General features: G+C 36.3%; 1 protein-coding gene across 2 annotated transcripts in view; it reads left to right on the forward strand.

Annotated features, from left to right (window-relative positions):
- Positions 1 to 13,491, forward strand: part of bmpr2b (bone morphogenetic protein receptor, type II b (serine/threonine kinase)) — a 95,611-nt gene that overhangs the window by 19,296 nt on the left and 62,824 nt on the right. The window contains exon 1 of one of the 2 annotated variants that reach the window (XM_048193289.1): positions 6,411 to 6,553. The exons of the other annotated variant lie outside the window; for it this stretch is intronic. The gene's annotated coding sequence lies outside the window, so the exon portion shown is untranslated. Of the gene's footprint in view, positions 1 to 6,410; positions 6,554 to 13,491 lie in introns of those variants that run through there. 2 annotated transcript variants of the gene reach the window in all.

The following is a 13,491-nucleotide window of genomic DNA, read 5'->3' on the forward strand; positions in this document are numbered from 1 at the left end:
ATGGTGGAGTGTGTATGAGTCTGCTGTTGTGTCAGCGGTTCCTGCTGAGCCCACAGCTTCACTGCTCAAAGACCTCATCCAGAACAGAGCGGCGTCTGAGGGGCTTAAGACTATGCGTCTCACCCCTCCCCCTCTCCAGACCACCTTCCTCAGTCGCTGGCTCATTCCAGCATTGTAGTTTTATAGTTTCCGTTTTGACCAATAGAAGCCAGAATTTGAATTTGCAAAAGCTGTAGTTCTTTAATAGGGGGTTTTGTGCACAACAAACTTGTGAATTCTGTAAAACCAGATCAAATTGTTTCCAGTTCAGGTCTATTGTGTGTGCTTTGTTAAATAGACAAATAGACAATAGAGTTATTTTATGCAAGATGCCTTCAAATGAGCTACCAAAGATGAGCCTAACTGATGTCCATTGCATACAGACTGATAAATAAAAAAACTTTTAGATTTCGCCTTCCTACTAACATTCAGGTATTAAAATCGAATAAATCACCAACAATAAACTTGGTTAGCTGATAACTTTAAAAGTCCATGGATATCGCTGTCCATTCATACTGCTAACTAGGGTACTGAGTCAGAATGGACTGAAAAATGTGACGATACCAGCATTTCCCCCTAGCATTTTGAGCATCAAAGATATCTATTTACAACTTGTTTTTGAAGGGATGATCATTGTAGCCAATCACAGACCTATCTGTTGAGCACATGAACACTATGGCCAATCAGAGGTGTTTAAAGGGTTAGTTCACCCAAAAATTAAAATTCTGCCATTTATTACTTACCCTCATGCCGTTCCACACCCGTAAGACCTTCGTTGATCTTCGGAACACAAATTAAAATATTTTAGTTGAAATCCAATGGCTCCGTGAGGCCTGCATAGCCCGCAATGACATTTCCTCTCTCAAGATCCATTAATGTACTAAAAACATATTTAAATCAGTTCATGTGAGTACAGTGGTTCAATATTAATATTATAAAGCGACGAGAATATTTTTGGTGCGCCAAAAAAACAACAAAATAACGACTTATTTAGTGATGGTCAATGGTCAAAACACTGATTCATTTGTGCTCCGAAAGCTTCATGAAGCAGTGTCGAATCATGATTCAGATCGCATGTCAAACTGCCAACGGCTGAAATCACATGACTTTGGCGCTTTCGAACAACTGATTCGACACACTGATTCATTATAGTCCGAAGCTTCCTGAAGCAGTGTTTTGAAATCGGCCATCACTATATAAGTCGTTATTTATTTTATTTTTTTGGCGCACCAAAAATATTCTCGACGCTTTATAATATTAATATTGAACCACTGTACTCACATGAACCGATTTAAATATGTTTTTAGTAGAGAGGGCATGTCATTGATCCCTATGCAGGCCTCACGGAGCCATCGGATTTCAACTAAAATATCTTAATTTTTGTTCCGAAGATTAACGAAGGTCTTACGGGTGTGGAACGGGATGAGGGTGAGTAATAAATGACAGAATTTTCTTTTTTGGGTGAACTAACCCTTTAAGAATTCGCTCAACAGTGCTCAAAATGCTAGGGGAAATGCTGGTTTGTCACATTTTTAAAAGTCTGTACTTTTGACAACCCTGCTAACACTTGACCCACAAGCAGATGCGATGAGACCTGTTTCCCTTTTTGTTCATGTGATGTTCGAAGATTTCTTCCCTAAAGGGTGGGGACTTTCAGACATTGAAAGAGATTGAGGTTTAGGGATCAGGTTTAGCAATGCATAGGAAAAATGTTGGTCCTAAAAGTTCATTTTAGTTTGTTTTTTATAGTTAGGTTAATGTTCAGGTGTTGATTTTGCTGTAATGTCATTCTTGTATTGCCCTTTCTAGATTTAAAAGCATTCAGTAGTTTGGTGATAATTTAAAAAGTCTAGAAATAAATTGTGGTTTGTGAAGAGTCATCTGAATGCTGTCACTCACAGAGTTGACGACTGTACTCATAATAGTTTTCTATAAAATGTGTTTTTAATTATATATGGTTTGTGACAGGTTGCCCCCTCAATGTTTTTCACCATGTTAAAATAAATGATGTGGCCTGCAGTGTTTCAATAAATGTTGGAGAAAATCCTCAAGCTAATTGCTAAACATGCTTCTTATCATGTTTTAGTTACCAGTGGAAACAGCAGGAGAATCAGTAACTTTAACAACTGAACAACCAGAAAAGATCAGAAAGACAAAACAATGAGCATTAACATTGGCACGGCATACACAAAATGTAAAAATCTGATGATGGAGAAAATCATGAACAGTGATATCCAAGTTGCTTCTTTGTGCAGTGCAGCATCTGTGTTATCGGTACTTAAAGGGATAGTTCACCCAAAAATGAAAATTTGATGTTTATCTGCTTACCCTCAGGGCATCCAAGATGTAGGTGTCTTTGTTTCTTCAGTAGAACACAATTGATGATTTTTAACTCCAACCGTTGCTGTCTGTCAGTCAAATAATGCGAGTGAATGGGAACTCGAACAATAAGAGTCGAAAACACTTCCATAGACAAATCCAAATTAAACCCTGCGGTTCATGACGACACATTGATGTCCTAAGACACGAAACAATCGGTTTGTGCGAGAAACCGAACAGTATTTATATCATTTTTTACCTCTAAAACACCATGTCCAACTATGCAGTAATGTCTTGCGCATATACTTCAATGAGCACGAGACATCACCGTCGTTGTCAGAGCGCGATCAGACCTCACTAAACGAGTGCTGAACGCAGTTGGACATAGTGGTGTATTAGAGGTAAAAAATGATATAACTACTGTTCGGTTTCTCGCACAAAGCGATCGTTTCGTGTCTTAGGACATCAATGTGTCTTCACGAGCTGCAGGGTTTAATTTGGTTTTGTCTATGGAAGTGTTTTGGACACTTATTGTTCGAGTTCCCATTCAAACGCATTGTAAGACTGACAGACGGCAGCAGTTGCAGTTAAAAATCATCATTTGTGTTCTACTGAAGAAACAAAGTCACCTACATCTTGGATGCGCTGGGGGTAAGCAGATAAACATCAAATTTTCATTTTTGGGTGAACTATCCCTTTAAAGTACACGAAGAACAGCAGCGCTAACGCTAACTAAACAGCTAACATTATTTAGTAAATGGATTTAAATTATATAACAAACACGATAAATGTGTTTTTTCTACCTAATACAGATAAAATAAGTTTGTTATCCCTGTCAATAATAGTGCCAAAAAACTAATTTAAGATGACCATTTGGTCTGTTATGCTGTTTTGGCCTTATGGTATAACGTAAACAAAGGGGAAATGGTTGAAACTCTTTTTGCCCTAGCTGAAGATAATAAAAGTTGGAAGACAGAGAGAACTGCGACTGAAATGAGACAAGGTGTTGAAGCGAGGAAGAAATAAAACTCATGACTCATGCGCTGTGTGATTCATTCTGTTTTCCTTCATTACTTGTTTATTCCTTGTGTTTTGATCCTCTTCTCCAGCTCTGTTGATAAGCCGGGCCGTAATTGCATTGGTCCGCTTCGCTGCTTTTGGGTTTTTCAAGTGTGTTTATGAGGTTTTTGTTTATTTTTGAAGCTCTCAGTGTAGTGTGTCACGGTCTACGTCGTCCCCGTCTGCGGTTTATGTTTGCTGTTCTGGCGCCGATCACCACGTCTTTGTTCTTTTGTGTGGCGTGTGTTTGTTTAGTGTGTTTTAGCGGTGGCATATGTCAAGCTGCTAATGTAACATCGCAAACATTAAACGTACGTGTCTGTCAGTGTTGTAAATAAGCGTCAGTGGACTGCGTGACAGTAAGTCACTGTAGTTTCTATCTGTCAGGCCAGCAGGCCAGCCAATGTTTTCTTCTCTCCCTTTTTTTTTTTTTCCCCTCCTCTCCCCCTCTTCTTTTTGTCCTTTTTCATGTCCCAAATGGCGTCGGCAATGCTGAGGGGAGTCTCCAAATACTCATTAGTGCATTACTGAAGTCTGGATGTCTGCCAGCCACTCAGACGTGAGTCCGTGCAGTACTCCTTGGGAACTTAAAGGGAGGAAGGGAAAGAGGTGGGGAATTAGCGCAAAGGAGGACAGAGAGAGAAAAATAACTTTTTTTTCTTGTTTTATTGTTGAGCTCCATATATTGGTGGGCACTATTGGCTCTAATCCTCTCCAGGATGAGGCGCTGTATTGTGCCGTTGTGCTTTAAAGGACACGGCTAAGCTTATTTTGGTTTCGACTTTTTCCCTTTGACATTTTCTACTTCCTCATCTCATTGACACTTGAAATATGAATCAGCAAGATTAAGCCCACGTCTTCCCCATTGAAAGGCAGACAAACACCAGGTGTCTGAGAGTGTGTTTATGTGGATATTAAAAGGGGCAGGGTGTAAAAAGGAGCCCAGTGTGTTTGTGGGTGAGGTACTGGCATGTAATCAGATTCAGCGTCGTCAATCAGGAGGAGCAGGCGCTTGCCGTGAGCTCACATTTCACACCGTAAAAGCAAAAGGTGGGCTTGTGCTACTGGGTCTAATGCAGCTGCGTATTAAACTCTGTCTCTCTGAAAAGACTCTTGGTCTCTCCTGTGGCCTTTTTATTTTTTTGCTTTTCATTTTTGGCACAGGATGTTTGTATTTAAGCCAGTTAAAGTGTTTACTTATGAATCAGTGGACTAATGCTTAGTTGCTTGGAAATTGTCTGCGTGACCAGACGAATAATAAAATTGGGCATGTGCAAACCTTACGACCTTCATGTTTTTTTTAAATGATCAACGACAGATGCCTTATGTCTGGAAGTTACAAGTCGTGTCAGACAAGTAGCCAATCATTTTGATGGCAGGCTTGGCCTCAGACATATCAGAATGACCAGAACGCAATATTTGAGATGCTATTGGTGCATTGAGTTTTGGAAACAAAGATTGATATATGCAAACAAAAATGGAAAATGGAAACAAAGAGATATGCTCATGGTTATTGCATATGCAAATTATCTGGATGTTTTTATGTGTAATTTTTGCTGCTGCTCGTCTTGGTTGGGACTCTCTTGCAAAAGAGATTTTAAGAGTTTTTATTATACTGGTTAAATAATGATTAAGTAAAAAACAATACGTTAACTTTATTTTGGGGTCTATTAACTAGTTGCTTATTAGCATGCATATTACTAGAATATTGGCTTTTTATTAGTACTTATTAAGCACATATTAATGCCTTATTCTACAAGACCTTATTCTACATTCTTAATCCTACCCAATACTAAACTTAACAACTACCTTACTAACTATTAATAAGCATTAAAATTTGGAGTTTGAGGCAAAAGTCGTAGTTAATAGTTTATATGTGTTCCCTATACTAAAGGGTTACCAAAAATACTTTTTGGATGCGCATCTGGTCATTTATTCAATGTATTACCATTCTAGTTTACGTGCATTTCGTCTTATTCAATTAAAAATGTATTCACCTCAAGGTAGCCCATATTTATGCATTTTGACAGCATTTTATGCTTCAAAATTTGCCAACGAATATGTGAATAGAAACTCACTAATTAATGTATGTATATGTGATTAGATTTCCCTCCTTATGTAAATTATATTTCATGCTCAAGTTTTGGTAACATTTTAGGTCAAATTCTTACTATTAACTAGTTGCTTATTAGCTTGCATATTACTAGGATATTGGCTGTTTATTAATACTAAGAAAGCATATATTAAAGGGTTAGTTCACCCCAAAATGAAAATTTAGGGCCCTATGAAATCCGTTTTATTTTTTCCCAAATTCCGTTTTTTCCGTTTTAATTTTTCTGGATTCCGTTTTTTTCTGTTTTGTTTATTTTTTGACTCCATTTTAATGGTTAAATTAAATTTTAGTAATCAAAAAGCATGTCTAATTAATTGAAATAATGAATCTTGTCCAATTTACCAACAATTTAATAAGTTTAACAAAAAAATTACATTTTTTTAGGGCCCTATACGTTTTATTCTTTCCCCTCAAATTTTATTTTTACCAAATTTTGTTTTCTGGATTCCATTTTAATGGTTTAATTCCATTTTAATAATCAAAAAGCATGTCTAATTAATTGAATTCTTAAAAACAACAATATTTATTAATTAAAAAATATATTTTTATGATTTTTTTTCAGAAGTTCTGTTGTGTATTTAAATTTTTCCTGCAATCAAATGATTGCATACCATTTAATTTATCTTTTAATCATGAAATCATAAACTTTTTTGTCAAACAATGTGCTGCACAACAGCGCTTTACTGTTAAAACATGGAAGAAACAGAACGCAGATTATTGTTTAAAAATATATTTTAATAATTTGTTGTTAAATTAATTTATCTAAATTCTACTGTACAACAGTAATATGTTTCTGTCAAGTTAAATCGAACTTTTATTTTGACGGGTTGCCAAGAGCTTTGAGTTTCTCTGTGTTTATGACGGTAGTTTTCTCAAATGAAGCGGTTAAATGTTAATGAAGTGACTTTCAGAGCAGCTCTGGAGATGAATTTGTGCGTTCATATAGTGAGGCGACAGAGGACGAAAACACCGCGAGCGTCACATGTGCTTCAGCGTGCGTGCGCCCGCGCAATTATGTGTGAGGTAAGAGTCACACAGGCGTGCAGGTTTCATGTTTAAATAGTCTTTTCTTTAATATTCACACACACTAGTCTATATCGCGATTTAATTTAAGTGTACTGACCTGCTTTTAATTCATTCATCAAAAATTTGACAAATTCCGTGACATTCCATGTTATATAGTAAATTCCGTTTTTATGAATGGATTCCACGATTCCGTCTGCGATTCCGTGATCGCGGAAATAATAGGGCCCTAAAAATTCTGTCATTAATTACTCTGCCTCATGTTGTTCCAAACTCGTATGACTTTCGTTCATCTTCAAAACACAAATGAAGATCTTTTTGATGAAATCTTAGAAATGTCTGTCCCTCCATTGACTGCCTTTGCAACAACTACTTTGATGCTTGCAAAGGCAGTCAATGGAGGGACAGAAAGCTCTCAGATTTAATCAAAAAGATCTTCATTTGTGTTCCAAAGATGAACGAGAGTCTTACAGGTTTGGAACAACATGAGGGTGAGTAAATAATGACAGAATTTTCATTTTGGGATGAACTAACCCTTTAAAGGTCCCGTTTTTCGTGATCCCATGTTTCAAACTTTAGTTAGTGTGTAATGTTGTTGTTAGAGTATAAATAAAATCTGTAAAATGTTAAAGCTCAAAGTTCAATGCCAAGCGAAATATTTAATAGAAGTCGCCCTCATCGAACGGCCAGTTTGGACTACATCCCTCTACTTCCTTCTTTAATGACGTCACTAAAACAGTTTTTTGACTAACCTCCGCCCACAGGAATACACAAGAGTTGCGTTTGTAGAGTGTGTTTGTCGCCATGTCGTCGAAACGCTGTTATTTTCATCCCGCAGTCCAATCACCGGGTCTGATTCCGGCTCAAATTGATAGGGTAAAATTAAAGACATGTTTACAATAACACTGAGCGCGTGCATCTCCACGTTATGGTAAGAAGCGTGACTTTTCCGGTCAAGGTTCGCTAAACTGCTGTCGAATCACAACACAGGAACCGCTGGCACAATCAGAACTCGTTACATATTTCTGAAGGAGGGACTTCATAGAACAAGGAAGTCATCAGCCCGTTTTTATGACAGTGGAAACAGCGGTATACAGATAAGTAAATTATGTGAAAAATACTGTTTTTTTACACGCGAAACATGAACACATGTTATATTGCACACTATAAACACAATCAAAGCTTCAAAAAAACCACGAAAAACGGGACCTTTAATGCCTTCTTCTGCATGACAATATTCTACGTCCCTTAATCATACCTAATACTTAAACTTAACAACTATCTAACTAACTAATAAGCAGTAATTAGGCATTTACTGAGGCAAAAGTCGTAGTTAATACTTAGTTAATAGAGAATTGGACCCTAATCTAAAATATGACCCAAGTTTGTAATAGTTGTCAGTGGGACACTCCCAATAACCATTATTATAGGAAATGCTCTATTTTTTTGCATGCTGGTAGTCTATACAGTTATAGAAGCTACAGATGATCAGCACGCAAAAGGCAGCTGTGTCTCTCTATTTACTCATTTTTTTACTCCCTAATCAACTATTTGGTTGTTAGGCCATTCATAGTCTGTACGCTTTCAGGAAGGTCTGAGTAAACCCTCTTGAGCGTGAGTCATTGACGGACTGGCGTCTGGATCTTTACCTTTACTGCCCTAATGCACTGCATTCTCTGCTGTTATCATGCGTACTTTCTATTCATAGAAGAGCCCAGAGGCTGATCGTCTCCACTGTAATATGTGATAAAAGGGTACTCCTTGTTACATTACTGCCTGCCAATAAATCACAACGTCATAATTTTATCTTGCGGTGAAGCTCGTCTGCTTTCATTGTAACCCGATGTCATGTGTCATCGTGATTCTGTCTCGTAAATGCGCAAACTGAAACTTCAGATTGGGACGTGTACGTCTTGACCGTCCGGTGGATCAGCAGTTCTCCTGGCTTTCATCGTCTTGAACACAAATAGCCGCTGTGAGCTCATTCAGCATTCATTGAGGAGCTAAGAGCTTTGGGATGGGTCCGAATCTAGGGCTGTTGCCCCTGCTGGGACCCTTTCTCTCCCTCTCCAAGCCCCTCAAAGGAAGGGAAAAGGTGATGCTTTGCATGTGAATGTGCACCTCAGCCTCAGATGTGTAAATAGCAGGCTAAGAGAGTAGCTTTATTCTAGCGGACGTGATTTTGGAGGCTCTACGTGGGTTTTGGCTTGGCGTCATTCAGATTGGACTATAAATAGTGTCTGTCCAACAAGAGCTTAGCTGACCTTCTACTTTCCAACCAAGCATTGTTTTATTGAGCCGAGCTAGAGGCCTTGAGACAACGATTTGCTGTCATGCTGCTTCTGTAAACTCCAGACAGAAAACTTTCAAAATTCAGAATTGACTGTAGTATTAGAGAAGTTTTATCAATACAAATGGCATATTACAGTATTGTATTGCATTATAAAACATGTTCAAAGACAAACGTTGTTGTTTATTAGTTACTTTTTTGACTCCAAGGCCTTTCAAATGAAGACTATTTATTATTGATATACACTGCGTTCAGATGTTTGGAGTTGGTTTTTGTAAAGTTTTTTTAAAGAAGTCTCTTATGTTCACCAAGGCATTTTTAATTAAAGAGTAAAAACAGCAATATTGTGAAATATTATTTCAATTTAAAATAACTGTTTTCTATTTTAATACATTTAAAATGTAATTTATTCCTGTGATGGTAAAGCTGAATTTTCAGCATCATTACTCCAGTCCTCAGTGTCACATGATCCCTCAGAAATCATTCTAATATGATGATTTGGTGCTCAAGAAACATTTCTTTATTATTATTATTATTATTATTATTATTATAAATGTTGAAAGCAGTTTTGTTTAATATTTTTGTGAAAACCATGATACTTTTTTCAGGATTCTTCAAAGTTCAGAAGAGCAGCATTTATTTAAAATAGAAATCTTTTGTTACATTGTCTTCACTGGCCCTTTTGACGGCATCGGCCATATTGGTCGTGTCTCTGTTGTCCTGGTTGCGTGTAAATTATGATACATCATGGCTTCATCAATATAAAAGCTTCCGAGTTGAAAACTGACATAAGTCTTGGTATGTTGAAATTTTTGGCATTGAAAACCTTGGTTTTGTTGTCATAACTAATATTATTAAGCACTACTAAATAAAGCATACAGCAATCCGGATTCATTGCTTTGACTTCTGGTTGCTCCAGTGTTGATGTGTTCCTTCCAATAATGCAATCAGCTGTGAGGTCCAGGTTCTGTTGAGCAGATGGATGAACGTATGGAAGAATGGAGGGAAAGTGAGCCGTGTCCAGGCATTGGAGTGTGACCGACTAGCAGAGCAGGTGCTTTCCTCCATGTCTACCCTTAGCATCAGTTTCGAACCCTGTCCATATCCAGCCGAACTGACTGCGGCTCACATGGAGGCTGAGTTTAGCTTTACACAAAACCTCATGTCCGAACATGTCTTTTTTTATTCTCAGATCATCATTTTTAATTAGAACATTGCCTGTATGATGCAGGGTGAAAGTAAATTAAGTTTCAGGCTGCTCTTTCTGCTCATCACCATCAGCATGCTTTATAATCATTAATTTGCTTCCTCCCCTCTGATGAAGCTTTCCTTATTAAGACCTTCCTTCCTTAATGAAGCTCAGTGGTGTCTCATATCCTGTAATATATATATTTATTGATCTCCCTCTATGTTGTGAAAAGCATGAGAGTATGAAAATGATAGTTAGTAATAGCTATTAGCTGGATGTGATGCATAATTTTTTGTCCAGTCTATTTTTTTTCAAAAATACATTGCAAATTCTATGCATGTATGCATCTGTGTGTGTGTGTGTGTGTGTGTGTGTGTGTGTGTATATATATATATATATATATACACACATACACAGTACAGTCCAAAAGTTTGGAACCACTAAGATTTTTAATGTTTTTAAAAGAAGTTTCGTCTGCTCACCAAGGCTACATTTATTTAATAAAAAATACAGAAAAAACAGTAATATTGTGAAATATTATTACAATTTAAAATAACTGTGTACTATTTAAATATATTTGACAAAGTAATTTATTCCTGTGATGCAAAGCTGAATTTTCAGCATCGTTACTCCAGTCTTCAGTGTCACATGATCCTTCAGAAATCATTCTAATATGCTGATTTGCTGCTCAAGAAACATTTATGATTATTTTCAATGTTGAAAACAGTTGTGTACTTTTTTTTTTTTTTCAGGATTCCTTGATGAATAGAAAGTTCAAAAGAACAGCATTTATCTGAAATACAAAGCTTCTGTAGCATTATACGCTACCGTTCAAAAGTTTGGGGTCAGTAAGAATTTTTATTTTTATATTTTTGAAAAGAAATTAAAGAAATGAATACTTTTATTCAGCAAGGATGCATTAAATCAATCAAAAGTGGCAGTAAAGACATTTATAATGTTACAAAAGATTAGATTTCAGATAAACACTGTTCTTTTGAACTATCTATTCATCAAATAATCCTGAAAAAAAATATTGTACACATATTTTGTACAATTGTACACATTAAATGTTTCTTGAGCAGCAGATCAGCATATTAGAATGATTTCTGAAGGATCATGTGACACTGAAGACTGGAGTAATGATGCTGAAAATTCAGCTTTGCCATCACAGGAATAAATTACTTTGTGAAATATATTCAAATAGAAAACAGTTATTTTAAATTGTAATAATATTTCCAATATTACTGTTTTTTACTGTATTTTTAATTAAATAAATGTTGCCTTGGTGAGCAGACGAAACTTCTTTTAAAAACATTAAAAATCTTAGTGGTTCCAAACTTTTGGACTGTACTGTATATATATCATCATCGTCATGAAGTAAACTTAGGCTAATTAATAGAAAGAAATTGTAAGTATTATTTTATTAGTACTAAGTATAAGCTATATATCTGTTTTTATCTTAAAATATCAGACAACTTATGAGAAGGCAAAGGGTAGTTCTGGGGGAAAAAATCAGCATATTAGAATGATTTCTGAAGAATCATGACACACTGAAAATTGGAGTAATGATGCTGAAAATTCAGCTTTGCCATCACAGCAATAAATTACATTTTAAAATATATTAAAATAGAAAATATTTTTTAAATTGTAAAAATATTTCACAATATTTTTTTTTGTTTTTACTGTATTTTTATTAAATAAATGCAACCTTGTTGAGCTTAAGAGAAACATGCGAATAATACAGTACATTTCTATGAACTTGGTACATGTGGTTAGAGTTTCTTTATTGTGGACACATCATTAATCCTACTGTTATTTCTTGCCCCATCCGGAAATGTCTTGTATTCATGACTACTACTGTCGTCTAGCCAAAGAAAAAAAGGCCCTTGTTACAAAATGACTTGCTGCAGGTGGAGCGTGTAAGGGCTTGTCATTGTAGGAGTCTGACTGTCAGAGAGAGATTTGTTTGTAGTGCTAAGAGTGAGACTGAGGCATAGTAGGGTGTGTCTGTGCCTCTGGTGGCTCTCCGCAGGTGGTTCGACAGGTGAGACGATGGAGGAAGTGTTTCTTCTTTCTCTGAGTGATGTCATCAATTTAATCGTGTCTGCTTCTGTTGATTCATATGCTCACATGAACTTCTTGGACTGCTGCCAACCAATCCATTCAGCCGACTGAGAAAGACAGCCACATGAGGCATTCCTTGTGTTTTACAGTTGTCACACCAATTAAAGGTGTCTTGTTTGACGAGTTTTTTCAAGTTTTAGAGTGGCATTGTTCAACAGGAAAGCAGGAACAGGTCTAGTTCCTAGGCAAACCATGAGGAAAAGGCGTGCACTGCGGCAGCTCTCGACCACAGCTTACTTTACTTTGTTTTCCAGTTCTTTGTCTGCTTTGCCATAAGATAATGCCTGACTTCCTCTTGCGGCTTTCATTCGCCTCATTCACAGCAAGGTTGTATAGGTGATCTTGTGTATGTTTATGGCATGCATGTTTGTCTGCATGGCTTTGACCGATATCTGCTGCTACCTAGAAGCAGACTCAGCGACGTGATGTCTGTTGCCTGGGTGATGTGCTGAATGATGGGACAGCGCGCTTTAGACAAGTGCATTTATTCTTCACCCCCTCCATGACAGGAAACACAAAAATGATGTTGTCTGTCACTGGCAAACAACCATAATGTGATGCTGTACCAAATGCCATAATTCAAATTAGGGCTGCATGATATATCGAAATTAACGAAATATCGCAAACGTACATTTTGCAATATGCATTTGCAATGGCTTGCGATAACTGCATGATTTTAATAAGCTAAAAGATTACAAAAAGTCCAAGTTTTAGGTTGATGCAGACAGTAAAGAGTAGACTGGACACATGACTGTTACAGTAGGCTACATATGTGTAACATTATTAAATGCAATAAGTGAACTACTCGTGCACTCAGAAAGCCACCTCTCAGACAGCGCATAATCCCAATTTCAGTTCTTTTCCACTGATTATGTGGCTAAATACACACAAAATTGTCAAAATGACCTTCTTGGTGAGTATTCATGTAACACAGTCAGTCTAGAGGTCTAGAGGTGCACTGATTGCAGTTTTCTTGGCTGATTCTAATGTCCGATTTTTATTTATATGTGTGTGTGTGTGTAATATGTCTGTATATATATATATATATATATATATATATATATATATATATATATATATATATATATATATATATATATATATATATATATATATATATATATATATATATATTTTTTTTCCCGATTTTCTTTCAAAGAACTATAATTGACAGCATATATAAACAAAAATCTACTTTTCTTCAATGGAAAATTTTATTTTCATAAAAAAATATTAAAAAACTAATAAAATAATAACAAATAAACTAATTTCAAACCACATCACAAATAAATGCAATAGAATAAAGAGATGAAATAAACATGGCTTAAGTTTTTC

This window comes from Megalobrama amblycephala, linkage group LG6 (genome assembly GCF_018812025.1).
Source record: "Megalobrama amblycephala isolate DHTTF-2021 linkage group LG6, ASM1881202v1, whole genome shotgun sequence".
Classification (NCBI taxonomy): domain Eukaryota; kingdom Metazoa; phylum Chordata; class Actinopteri; order Cypriniformes; family Xenocyprididae; genus Megalobrama; species Megalobrama amblycephala.